At 46.3% G+C, this 13,937-nt stretch overlaps 1 protein-coding gene across 1 annotated transcript in view; it reads right to left on the minus strand.

Moving 5' to 3' along the window:
* Positions 1–12,407, minus strand: part of PLAT (plasminogen activator, tissue type) — a 29,187-nt gene extending 16,780 nt beyond the window's left edge. Inside the window, exon 1 of the mRNA XM_077305363.1 lies at positions 12,183–12,407. The gene's annotated coding sequence lies outside the window, so the exon portion shown is untranslated. The remainder of the gene's footprint in view (positions 1–12,182) is intronic.
* Positions 12,408–13,937: the final 1,530 nt, after the last annotated feature.

Below are 13,937 nucleotides of genomic sequence, written 5' to 3' on the forward strand. Positions count from 1 at the left end.
TCTGCTTGCGTCATTTAACAGCCCCCCACCCCCCATCTTGTAGTGTTGGCCCAGGCTTGTAGTTTCCATCCTGTCCCCTCTCTTTGGTTGGCTGCTGAAAGTAGGTTACTTGGCCTGAGAACTCTGGCTTGTGGGTTGTCTCGGTCACTGGTGTTTTGACCTCCCTGACTCACTTCCCTGTAACCACAACAGCCTCCTAAGCCCACTGAATAGTACCAGCTCTTCCAGCAGCTGCCCCTTGAATTTTTACAGATTTCTAGGGCTTATAGTGGCAAAACACACACACTTATGCAGAGGCCTGCTAGAGCTTGCAGGTCTATCAAAACCAGTGTGCGATGATTACATTTATATGGATTTTTACTGGGACAATTATATTTACTTTGCATTATAAACTGTTAATCAAGTTCTCCCTTCCTACAGGAGGAGGAGGAAGAGGAGAGAGTCCTGGTATTCTTGCTCAGTCAGAACAGTTTTATCAGTGTCGTGGTGAGCCCAAGGTCACCCAGCTAGCTGCATGTGGGGGAGTGCAGAATCGAACTCAGCATGCCAGATTAGAAATCCGCACTCCTAATCACTACACCAAGCTGGCTCAAGCAAAGGAACCTCTGCTAATGAGAGTACTACTGCTGCAGTGAATAAGGAAGGACTACCTCTGCTTGCTGGGAGGAAGAGCCTAATTAACATAAATGCTTTTTAGTGCTAGTATTAATTAAATTCTGGCTACATACTTGGAACATAAGCTTGAATTAAAAGTGAAGAGAACAATCTACAGTGAAATCCTAAACAGAGTTACATCCTTCTAAACAGTAGGTTTAGAAGGGCATAATTCTGTTTAGGCCTGTATTGTCAACAATTTACTTCTTAGAAGAAGAGTTGGTACTTATGTGCCACTTTTCTCTACCCGAAGGAGTCTCAAAGCGGCTTTCCTTTCCTATCCCCACAACAGACACCCTGTGTGGTAGGTGAGGCTGAGAGAGCCCTGATATAACTGCTTGGTCAGAACAGCTTTATCAGGGCTGTGGCGAGCCCAAGGTCACTCAGCTGGCTACATGAGGGGGGGGGGCGGGGAATCAAAGTTGGTTTGCCAGAATAGAAGCCACTGCTCTTAACCACTACACCATGCTGGCTTCTTGGGGGGAAACCCCTCCAATAATTGTTCATTTGCATATAGTAATGAACTTACGCATAGGAATAATTATCCTGAGTTGCAGATGTCAGAGCTACCTGTACTCTTTGCACTGCAGGATGCTATCACTTTGTTTATTGACGAAACACTATCCCATGAAGAAGTGGAAATGACATTTGGCAAATGGCATCAGATCAACTGATCCTCTGTGTTTGACATAAGCTGGCTTGGCATAGTACAGGAGCAGCCAAACTGTGGCTCTCCAGATGTCTATGGACTGCAACTTCCATGATGCTAGCAGGGGCTCATGGGTATTGTAGTCCATGGTCATCTGGAGAGCCCAAGTTTGACCACCCCTGGCATAGTAGTTAAGGAATAATGTGGAATTTGCCTGGTTCAGATCTTGACTCTTTCATGAACTCACTAAGGGGATTCAGCTAGTCTCCCACTTGCAATGTGAGGGTAATAATACTGACCAATCTTATAAGATCTTATAAAATACAAGCTCTTTTTGCTGTAAGGATGCTCCATATGCATCTTGACTACCACAGAAAGCATTATTCTGGAAGATTTCACTTGTGGTCTGGTTTTACTGCATGTCAGAACAGACATTCTAGAAGTTTTATTACAGCACACCATCTAACGCACAAAAAGTTATTTTTAAAATCCAGTTTCTGCATCAGATTCTACAGGAAAGCTGGTTTATAGCAGACGATGAACAGCCCTGCCTACATCTCTGCCTGGGATCCTTAAAAAAGCCAAAGACTTTTCACCTTTCCCCTCCAAGACAGAATTCAGTCTCTGCAATTTAATACAAAGCTGATGAAGGCAACTAGAGAGCGGCTAGCGGCTTGGGAGCATAACAAATCAATTAGTCACCAGAGGCCAGAAAGCAAAACAAAGAACAAAAGCTGATTTAGATTAAATAAAGAGACCCTCTGTTTAAGCCTGAGGCTGGGGTTAACTATTTCACACCCTCTCTTCCTACATACAATAGAAGGCTCCTTTGCCTGCTGTATACTGGAGGTATCCTGCTACAAACTGCCTCTTCTTAAGTGCTTTCAAGTTTACTGTAACCCCAACAAGGGGCTTTCAGAGCAAGTAAGAAGAAGAGATGGTTAACTTATGGTGACCCCATAGGGTTTTCAAGGGTAGAGATGTTTAGAGGTGATTTGCCATTGTTTGCCTTTGCCTAGAGACTCTGGTATTCCTTGGTGGTATCCGATCCAATTAATTACAATCAGGGCCAACCTTGTTCAGCTTCCAAGATCTGACAACTGGGCTAGCCGGGGCTTGTGGTTAAAGAACTGTAGCAAAAATGTCAGTATCCCAGAACAGGTTAACAAAACCTTTCCAGCCACAGCATGAGACAGAGAACCACTAAGTTGGTACTCTTCTCTTTGAGCTTCACGCTAGTTCTGTAAGGTGGCGTCCACAATGGTATTCTCCCCCTGGAACATGGGAAGCCCCCAATTTAAATGACAACAGCCACAGAATATCATATTCTGAGCACGACTCATGGGACTCCGAGGGAGATTTTTCCTTTAAATCAGTTCCAAGAAAAATCTCCTTTGATCCAGCTCACAGGGGAAATTGTAAGGGAGATGTGGGTGGAATGGCTATTAGGACATTCCACCAACAGCCACGATGGAAACGGGTATTTCCCCCCCCCCCATCCATCCTTTTACTGCCCCTCCCCGCCCCCAAGCACAGTTCAGCTGAGAAAGGCAAGAGAAAGTGGGTTGCCAGTGTGGGAGGGCAATGTAATCTGTCATATCTGTGCTGAAAAGGGGGGCAGCAGTGATAGGGGGAAGGAGGAGGAAGAGAAGGAGGAGAAGGAGAAGAGTTGGTTCTTATATGCCGCTTTCCTCTACCTGAAGGAGTCTCAAAGCGGCTTACATTCACCTTCCCTTTCCTCTCCCCACAACAGACACTCTGTGGGGGTGGGTGAGGCTCAGAACAGCTTTATCAGTACTATGGCGAGCCCAAGGTCACCCAGCTGGTTGCATGTGGAGGAACGGGGAATCAAACTCGGCTAGCCAGATTAAAAGTCCGCACTCCTAACCGCTACACCAAGAGACATGAGCAGGGGAGATACTGTTGACACCCACCATCATGCCATTTGCTGCTGCTGCTGCCATAGTGGAGGTACATTTTCATACGTCTGGAAGCAATCAGCTGGGAAAAGGAGACTCCCCTATGGTCACCTTCTGGGCTGAACAGGATTTGAACCTGGGCACCCCCAATTCAGATGAAACACTCTGTACCACACTAGCTCAGAAAAGAAAGCCTTCCTCTCACCTTCTACTGCTAAATCCCACATCTGCTGTAATTCTGCCTCTCCCACAGCTGTTAGCGTGAATGTTCACACTATGTCCACAAAGATGTTTGGACCTACTTGCTAGGTAGAGGGTCAAATCCCTCCTCAAGGCCCTTCTTACACTAATGCAGCTTAAGAAGATACATGGGAGATGGCTCTTAATCCAAAAAATGACATATTTGAACTTAAAAGGAAAACAAGAGACATAACTGCTCAGCTGTGAGCAGTCACTTGGGTTCAAAGTATAACAATTCTGTATGAATCACTAAGCCAGAAATGTCCTGTTTCCAAGACTGAAACTCAAACAGCAGAATACTCAGGCCATGCAGGGGGAAACTAGGGCAACAAGGGATGTTAACAGACAGCCTCTGGCAACAGCAGTCCAAAGACTCTAAGCCAGTCCAAGACTTCAAGCCAGCTGAAAGGAGGAACATGCCTTGCCTCAGCCTATTTGAGCGGGGGGGGGGGGGGCTGAGAGATAGGAGGCGAATGCAGCACCTTTCCCTCTGCTCTGTACAAACTGATAAAAAATTTTGGCTTGTTTCAGACAGAGCCAGTTTGGTGTAGTGGTTAGGAGTGCGGACTTCTAATCTGGCATGCCAGGTTCGATTCTGCGCTTCCCCACATGCAACAAGCTGGGTGACCTTGGGCTCGCCACGGCACTGATAAAACTGTTCAGACTGGGCAGTGATATCAGCGCTCTCTCAGCCTCAGGGTGCCTGTTGTGGGGAGAGGAATGGGAAGGCAACTGTAAGCCGCTTTAAGGCCTCCTTCGGGTAGGGAAAAGCGGCATATAAGAACCAACTCTTCTTCTTCCCCATGTTGTATACAACTGATATGGAGGGAAGCAGTGGAGAAAATCCATCAGGAATAGAATAATTGACCCTCTGCCTTGCATGCAAAAGGGAGGAGGGAGGGGATTCCAGGGTTTGTCCTGAAGTTTCAAGGTTTCAGCCACTGCAGGATTTCCAGGGGAAAGTCTCAAGATGAGAGCTTTCCCAAAAAATATTGGTTTTCAACATTCACTGAGTGTTGGGGGCGGGGCAGCACAAGGCCTCTCATATGACTCTAGTTGCTCTTTAAGATCTGCTAGACAGATGTCAGTTTGGATTCTGTCTAGAGACCAAGTTAGATTTTGCCAGGTGTGTCACCAGATCCTTCTTTGAGGTGGCATGGCAGCTTTAGCATCCATTTCCCAAAATCCTACCAAGCCACTTCACCAGAGGCAGGTAATTAAAAGAAAATTCTATTTGCTTCAGGATTCAACATTGTGCCTTCTGTTTTTAATTCTGTGTGTGGTTGAACGCCTTATCTTGTTTGTGTGTTACTTCAACTGTTTGGGTGATTAACAAATCTTATAAAACCCAAACAAGTCCATACCTTTCCCTGGGCTCTGTGTGAATATCTTTCCAGAGCAGAGCAGACCTAATGGCCACAAGGTTCCAGCCTTGGCCGTGGCTCCTGCCTACTTGTCAACATGGATGTTCAGACCGATAAGCTGTATCTAATGGGAACCACACAGCCCTTGCTGCATGAAGAATACAGCTATGTTTACATGGCTGGAAAACTAGATTGGCAGCCGTGGCTCACAGGAGCACAGAGGTGGAACGATTAAAACACATTGAGTCCAACCTCTTCTCCTGTCCCCCCATGCCAGCCAGTTCCCAAGGCATGAGCATTCACACACATCAGTCCCCACTGGGGCCACACTGCCATGTCCCACAAACAGATGTGCACACCAATATGTCATCTACAGAGAAGGTCATAGAAGCTATAGGTGATACAACAAGGATCAGGTGGCGAGTGATGTCAAAGACTGCCACCTGAGACCTGTCATGTAGGCACTCCCCTTGGGCTACATGCTTGCTCCTTCCAGGAACCCTTATTTTGGTTTTCTGGTGGGTGTCAGCCACTCTCCCTTCACTGCCCCTGTTTTTGGTTGCCAGGTTGTTCTGCTTCTTGGTAGTGTTATCTGTATCTGCTTTACTGTTTTGTCTGCAGGTCAAATGACCGTATCAGCTCATTGGCACCAGAGTGTCAACTCTCTGGTCTTGATTTACTGTGAAGATAAAGACCTGTGTTCTGTGGGAAAGTATTTTGGTGTGCTAAATGTGTGAATAGGGAGGAAGGGGGTTTGTCGATATGAACCCTAGGCTTTCCTTAGCAACTCATTCTTAGCAATGCTTTGCTATAGCTAATTGACCTGTAGTGCTGTCTGTGGACTTTAATAAACAGCTTTGGGACTTTTATGTCTCATCTTGTTTTGTGTCCTTTGGAAGTGCATCCTGGGGGTTGTGACAAGACCCTGCCGAGCCACTGCCAGTCTGAATAGACAATACTGACCTTGATAGATCAGGGGCCATTGATCACTCGACTCAATACCAGGTAGGCTTGCCAACTTTCGGGTGGGGGCTCGAGATCTCCCAGAATTACAGCTGATATCCAAATGAGAGGGAATATTCCCCTTGGCAAAAAGGGCTGCTTTGGAAAGTGGCCTCTCTGGCATTAGACCCACTGAGGTTCTGTCCCCCAGACTCCACCCCCAAATCTCCAGGAACTTTGCAACCCAGAATTAGCAAATCCGGAATTCTTTTTCACAGATCAGAAATAAAACTTTTACTTTATGGCCCACTGACAGACAAGCAGGAAAATAATGGTACGTGTTATATGTCTTGTACTGGGCTCTGCCGAGCTTCTTCCCTGGGCCTCCTCGAGGAGTCATCCCCTCATCCAGACACCTCAGCCCTCATGTCCCACCAGAGCCCATGATTTCAGGAGCTGGAAGCTCTACTCATTACTGGCCACTTTGAGCTGGAGTAGGGGCTCTTTCGCAACCCTGCCCACTGACTGAGCCTACCCACAGGAAATATTATCAGGAGAAACCACTGTGCCATTCAAAATCTAGTCTACGGTTATCAGCTATATCAACAGAAGAAGCTGCCTTATTCTCACTGGTTCATGTAACCCAGAACGGATTGCACTGGTTCCCCAGAGTTTCAGGCTGGGGTCCTTCCTAAACATTCCACCCAGCACCCATTCCATGCAGATGCAAGGGACTGAAGGAGGCGAGGGGCTTGTGCATCTTGTGTATGCAAGGGATGTACTCAGTGTGCTGAGTTATAGCCAGCACACTTGATGCAAATGCACAATAAGGCTGAGATCTGCACCAAGGCAAGGTCACCTTCAGCAGTACTGATGGCTCTCAGCTTGTTAATTTTGGCTGCTGCTCTGAGTTTTCTGAGCCAGGCTTGCCTCCCTGTGTTCCAAGTATAATCCAGTATTAAAAAGGGGGGGAAACACCTGTATAAGCCCTCAAAGACTAAGCAGGCACACACAGTTCCCTTCATAACGGTATTGCCATCAGGGTGCTGCTTGGATGAATTTCAATGGAAATCTAAATATCTTGGACACTTTTGGGGATGTTCATAAATAGACTGAAGGGAAGAAAGGATTTGCTTTGGAGGAACCAGTTTCTACTTGAAGTTAAGAAGCAGCACTGGCAGCAAAGAACTGCCTTCCCACTATAATGCCAGAGGAAGCTGAGTAGTTTATTTTGCCGTTAGATGGGAAACAAGTGGCTCTTTCTGCTATGAATAACAGACAACTTAATAGAGCAAGAAGTACTTATTATAGAACAACGCACTGTGATTAAATATGCTCCGCTGCAAGTACTGTAAAAGTCCAGTGTATCCCTCCCCTCGGTTTTCTGTGAAGGAGAATTAGGGTTGCCAGGTTCCAGCTGGGGCCTGGAGGTCTCCCACTTTTAGAACTGATCTCCAGACTACAGAAATCACTTCCCATGGGGGAAATGGCAGCTTTGTGGGGTGGCCTCTATGGCACCATATCCTGCGGAGATCTCTCCCCTCCACAAGCACCACCCTCTCCATAGATCCATCCCCCAAATCTGCAGATGTTTCCCAACTCAGAGTTGGCAACCGGACACAGAATATACAAAGTAGATTTGGAACTCAGTGTATTAACCACCATTAAGAATTAATTAACTGTGGAAAATGCAATGTACACAAAGCCAGTTTTAATTCCGGCTTTTCCAGTATGGTCTCATCAGGATTAATGAACTGCGGGGAAAGTACAGCATAACTGAGAATGTACTGGAGGGCGGGGCGGTTGGCAAACAGTCACGACAGCTGTTTTTGTAGCTGTTTTCATATTTTATATATTTTGTCCTGTTTATTGGCCTCTGTGTTGCATCTATTCCTATACTGGAGGAGAACGAGCAGGAGTAAAATACGAAAGGTGCCACGGCAATAATTCACCCAGTGTGTTTCAAGCCCCTAGTCTTTATCAGACGGTGTTTTCCCTCTCTGTTGCTAAGATCTGATGTTATTTTCCTTTATCTGCAAATCGCAGTGGAGCAACCCTGTTAGTCTGCTGTAGCGAAAACAAGGATGGCTTTAAGGCACCACAGTTCTCCACTGTGATTTTCTTTTGCTTCTTTTCATGGCACCCTTATATGGCACCCTCTCTTTTGTTGTTCTTTTCTTTTTTCTATGAAGAATTGGTTATGTCAGTTGTTTCTGGATGACATATTGGAATGTGCTACTCTTATCAACCTTGGTCTTCCTGTTAGGATACAGCATTGCAATCCTGGGTTCTATGCATCCCTGATACCAGGAACATAGTCCGTGCTCTTCTAAGCTGCCCATCAGCCGAGATCAGCTTGGAGACACTGCAGAATGCAGGGAGATGATCTGTATATACCACTAGCCCCCTTAAAAGAGGACTGCCTCAGATCGGTATGGTGACCCAAAGGCTGCAGTGCTACCATGCTAACTCCTACTTTGCAAGTCACATCCTAAACAGTTACACCCTTCTAAGTCCAAAATTGGCACATCTGTCTGATAGTTCAATAATTCAGTGCCCTGACCTTGATGGCCCAGGCAAGCCCGATCCTATCAGATCTTGGAAGCCAAGTACAATCAGCCCTGGTAATGTTTAGATGGGTCACTATGCAGAGGTAGGCAATGGCAAGCCACCTCCAAACATCTCATAACTCGGAAACCCCACAAGGTCACCATAAGATGGCTACAACCACTTGTTGGGCTTTCCTACCACCCTCAAAGGCAAAGAGCTCAAATTTGATATGACTATCTGGGGCCAGATAATATAGCTTCGGGGGCTGCATCTGGAATTTGCCCTCCCCGTTTTAGAAAAGCTAAAGATTCAAGGAAGGGGCCTAGAACAGGGGTAGACAACCTGTGGTCCTCCAGATGTTCATGGCCTACAATTCCCATGAGCCCCTGCCAGCGTTTGCAGGGACATCCCTGGGATGTACTTTGTTGAAATCTGGCATGATTCATTCTGCTTGTAGCTCCAATCAAGACAGGCATGTGGCTCAGACTTTTAGCTATCCCAGCATAACTAGACAGGCTAATTATGTGTGACAAACTTGATTATCAAGAATAGCATAAAATGGCTGGGATTCTTACTCCAACTTTGAAAAGGTGACATCCATCAGCATTTGGGGAATGGGCAGAGGCAGCTAAAAGCAGTTTCTAATTTTGTGCAGTCACATAAAAAAATTGCTGAAAGCAGACAGGAGGCTGAAGGGATTGACACTGTTGCTGTCTGGGACTCTGGTGCTGTTTTGCCTGCTGTTAGGTGTCTGGTTTCTGCTGCTCCGCTTCATATTCGCAAGTAAAAACCAATGTTACAACAGATTCTCATCCAAAGGAAACTAAATTCCTTTAGCGTTGCATCTGGATTTCTCACTCATTGCTCAGGGAAGGTGGGATCCCCTAGGTCAATGCCCTCATTTTCATAACAAGACACAGTAAAGCCAGCTTGATGTAGTGGTTAAGAGTGGCAGCCTCTAATCTGGTGAGCTGGGTTTGATTCCCCGCTCCTACATATGCAGCCAGCTGGTGTCAGGAACCAGGCAGAAGACACTCAAGTCAAGTCCTTGCTAAGCCAGTCCTCGAGACCACCGGGTTAGTGAAATCCAAAAAGGAAGCTTTATTCAAAAGACTAATACAAAGGCATCTACAGGGAGAGTTTGGTGAACAAACTTATTGGCAGAGACAAAGGATCAATAGCCCCACAAGGGGTACTTATACAGGAGACCAAATAAGGGAGGGGGGATGAGGTGTACAAAGGTGGGAAAATACACTGGTTCTCAGCAGGGCCATCTGGTCCCTGCTTTGATCTGGAAATGCTACAAGTGTTGAGACTTCACAGTCTCTAGCAAAGTCATTGAGAGCAGTATGAGATAACACGTTCTAACGGGTCAGACACTTTGGTATACAAAGGGAGGACAGGCACCATCAGGCGATTTATAGTTTTATGGCAACAGCCTGGGATTCTCCGGGTCAACACAGGTGAAACTCGGGTCAGGGACCGGGGTTCATGACAACTGGGTGACCTTGGGCTACTCACAGTCCCGATACTCACAGAGCAGTCCTGTCAGAGCTCTCCAAGTTTCACAGGGTGTCTGTTGTGGGGATAGGAAGTCAAGGCAATTGTAAGCAGCTTTGAGACCCTTTTGAGTAGTGAAAAGTGGGGTATAAAAACCAACCCTTCTCCTAAATTTAAGAGAGAAAATACACATGCACCACTAGTGCTGTCCAGTTCACAGACAGCATTGTGTAGTGGCTGGACTAAAGTGTTGTACTAGCATCTGGGAGACCCAATTTTAAATCCCCATTGTGCCAGGGACACTGCTCGGTGACCTTGGGCCAGTCACATGCTCTCAGCCTAATCTACCTCACAGGGTTGTGGTAGGGGTAAAATGGAATGAGGATAAAATTGTAATCTGCTTTGGGTCCCAAAGGCAAAATATAAATAAAGTAATAATAAATAAAATGTGTAAGATAAATAACCCTAACTTTTGACTGTTATACCTTTATCAAAGAAACCATTAATGCATGTCTACATAATTGCACAACAGGGAACCGGGAAATTTATTACAGGTCAGCAAAGATAATTGTAGAGAGTAACAATTTAAAAGAGTCTAGTGGAATCTTAAGGACTACATCATCTTTTGTGAATCAGGGCCCACTTTATGCCTCAGATGAGTGTATACATCTTTTAGTTATTTATACTTCAAGAGATAAACTGAGAGACAGTACCAGATCGGAGATCAAAATCCAGACAAGATCTGTACTCAATTTTGCTCAATTTTGATACAGCAGTTTGCTCAACTGTGATATACAATATGACAGCAGCAGGCAACAATAATGTGAAGCCCTTACAAAACATTTCTGACCTGCATTGCCCTCATATATATCATACGTTGGCATGGAGTTGCTGGGCAGATAGTTATATCCTCTTTGAAACTTCCTGTACAAAATTTCCAATAAAAAAGGGGGAAAAAGAAACTTCCTGTTCAATATACAGACCCTTACGTAGCTGGAACGTCTTTATCCCTCCCACCCTACAAATTTAAAAATTTAATCATTACCGTTATATGCCTTTGTACAACTATAAAAAATCATTTAAAAAGTCTGAAAGTGTGTACCATTCGCAGCCCAGTCCTAAGCAGAGTTGCAGCTTCTAAGCCAATGGATTTAGAAGGGTGTAATTCTGCTTAGTTTAACATTCCAAGTGTTGTTTCCTTCCCACTCATGTACAATCCTCATCTGTGGTCTTTCAAGGGCACAGGCAGGGGAGTTAAGATGCATGTGATCTGGCTATGAGTATGTCTTCTCTGTGTAGATGTCTTCTAACACTGGCACAACAGGTTACTGATGGAGCAGAGAGAATAGAGAAAAAAGATTTCCCTGGACACAGAAAGCCTAGACATCTTCCTGAGAATTATTCACACATGCACATAAGCCCTTACAAGATTCAGGGAAGTCCATGGTAGATTTGCTTGCTTTCTTTGACCTGCAACTCTCCCTCACTTGTGCCCCAAGGTGTGAGGGCAAGTCTCTGACTAAGCTGCCCCCTTCCTTCCCAACCCCTTTCAAGTACTAACTCCTCACAGGAACAATACAAAACATTGTCCAAGCCTCTTGTCCCAGATACTTCTCCAGTGGGGAGGGAGGAGGCAGAATAAATGCCTGTGTTTTTCTGCTGTGCTCTGTACTTTTTGGACTGCAGTGGATTGTTAACGTGAATTGAGACTATTACGCATTACAACTTTGTTTGAGAGGAAGCCTCACAGAACTCAGTATGCAGGACATGGCTGCAATCCTAAATACACTTCCTCAGCAGGAAGCCCCTCTGGACTCTGCAGAGGTTAGGTCTGAGTAAAACAAATAATGGCTGCAAACAGACTTTTGGGAAGGTTTTTGTAAACCAAATTCTACCACATCTTAACTGCCAGTCAGGCTACAGGGACCCAGAGAATAGGATGCAAGCATAGCCACATCTGTGGGTAGAAGAAGGACCTGCTGATGCGCTTTCTTGACTTCCCCTTCCATCTTGGACCAAGGTTTCCTTTCAAGGGTTCCACAACCCTGCACACAATGGTTAATGCATTTTCAACGCACTTCAGAAGTAGATTTATCCAGCTGCAAAAGCACAATGACAGTGCATTATCCTACATTTAGTCTCTCCACTAGGCTTCCTCCCGGGAATAAACAAAAGCAACAGCAAAGAATAGCTCCGAGCCCCTGCCGAGAACTTTTCCTGGCAGAAACGCACTAAGATGCGATCCCGCGGATTAAGCAGGGAGGGCTTACCGGCGTGGCTTCTAAGCAAGCCGACCCCTGTCCTGAACCTGCCCTCCACAGACCCGTCTCAAAAAGAAACTGCTCACAGTGCAAGGAGGCATACCTCGGCCGGCCACTCCCGCCCCGCTTTCTGCCGCTGCACTTCGCCGCGGTCTGCTCCTTCCAGCAGAGATGCTCGTCCTGCGTCCAGCCGGCAAATCACCTCCGCTCCTTTGTCCTTTCGCTCTGGAGATCGCCAGGATCGTCTTCTGTTTAAAAACCTGCAGCCGCGGGGCGGGGCCGGGCCGGCTCTGTGGTCTTGGGGGCGGCGCCCAGAAACCGACCAGATCTGTAGTGGTGGGGAAAAGGGGGAGGTGGGGGGATGCAGACTTTGGAGTGGGGAAGGGTTCCACGGCCCTGCACACTTGTCAGGGCGATGAGTAAATCATTCTGGTGAAGTCAGCCGTTCATTACTTCGCAGTGAGGCAGCATGGGAATAAACCTTTTTGCCTGCTTTCGAACACTATCAACCGAGCAAAGGGACTTTTAGTCAAGTTCATAAGGACAAAAGTTCAATTTCTTCAGCCAGTGCAAACTCAAGGTTTGTTGCCCTGAGTGGAAGGCACTAACCTGTTAAAGAAATTAGACGAGTTCCTGGATTGGCGCTACAAAGATATGAAAGATAAGTGGAACCTCCATGTTTAGGGGTGGTGTAGCTCTGAATAACAGATGCAAGGCAGAGGGCAACAGTTACCTTTGTGCCCAGCTTTTGAACTTCTCAGAAGCATCTGGGCTGGTCACCACTAAATGAATCTTTGGTCTTCTCCAGAGAGGCAATTGCTGAGTTGGGAAGCAGACAGGTTTCCATAGCAAGGATAGTCAACCTGTGGTCCTCCAGATGTTCATGGACTACAATTCCCATGGGCCCCTGCCAGCAAATACTGTCAGAGTCTCATGGGAATTGTAGTCCATGGACATCTGGAGGACCACAGGTTGACTACCCCTGCTCCATAGAACTCTCTAATGGAGCTGCACACAAACAGAAAACATGTTCCTGCATAGTCACTGTTCATTTCAACGGGGCATCAGCAGAGCCAGTGTGGTGCAGTTGTTAAGACTAGTGGACTGAAGAACTGTATTTGATTCCCCACCACTCCTCCACATGAAGCCTGTAGGTGACCTTGGGCCAGTCACCATTCTCTCAGAGCTCCCCCAGCCCCATCTACCTCACAAGGTGGTTGTTGTGGGGAGAGGAAAGAAAGGTGATTGCAAGCCACCTTGAGACTCCTTAGGGGTAGAAGAAAGTGAGGTATACCAACTCTTCTTCTGCATCGAAGAAAATTTCCTGGTGATTCTGCCCTGTGGATTACCATTTGGATTTCCTACCTCTAGCCCAGATAGCCTCCATGTCATTACCTTTTTCATGGACCTATCATGGCAGAAGAGAAAGCAAGCTACTTGCTGGCATGCAGCATTATTTCTTGTTCAGATTATAGCGGAGGCAGCAAGTTTGTTTTGCTCTCTCTCTCTCTCTCTTAAGGGAACCTTTTCCATATTGACTTATCTGCTGAAGAACTCCTGTGTCTATCACAGAAGATGATTCTGGGATCTGTTCCAGGGCACACTCTCAATTCACTCAGATCCCTGGCCCAGTCTGCTGGGCTTTATTGTTGCCCATGGTTCGGATGAAAGCTTAGCATGACCATCAATCTGTGTCTAGACAGGGAAGGTCGGTATCAAAGGGCAAAGCTGTCCTGAATAGATAATGTGAGATGTAAGCTGCATCCACATAGCAAGGATTTTCCATTTCTCTGTCACTGCCACCCAAAAGGCAGAACCACTTGCACTGATGATGGAACATCCACATCTGGGTGTTGGG

This window comes from Paroedura picta, chromosome 12 (genome assembly GCF_049243985.1).
Source record: "Paroedura picta isolate Pp20150507F chromosome 12, Ppicta_v3.0, whole genome shotgun sequence".
In the NCBI taxonomy this organism is placed as follows: domain Eukaryota; kingdom Metazoa; phylum Chordata; class Lepidosauria; order Squamata; family Gekkonidae; genus Paroedura; species Paroedura picta.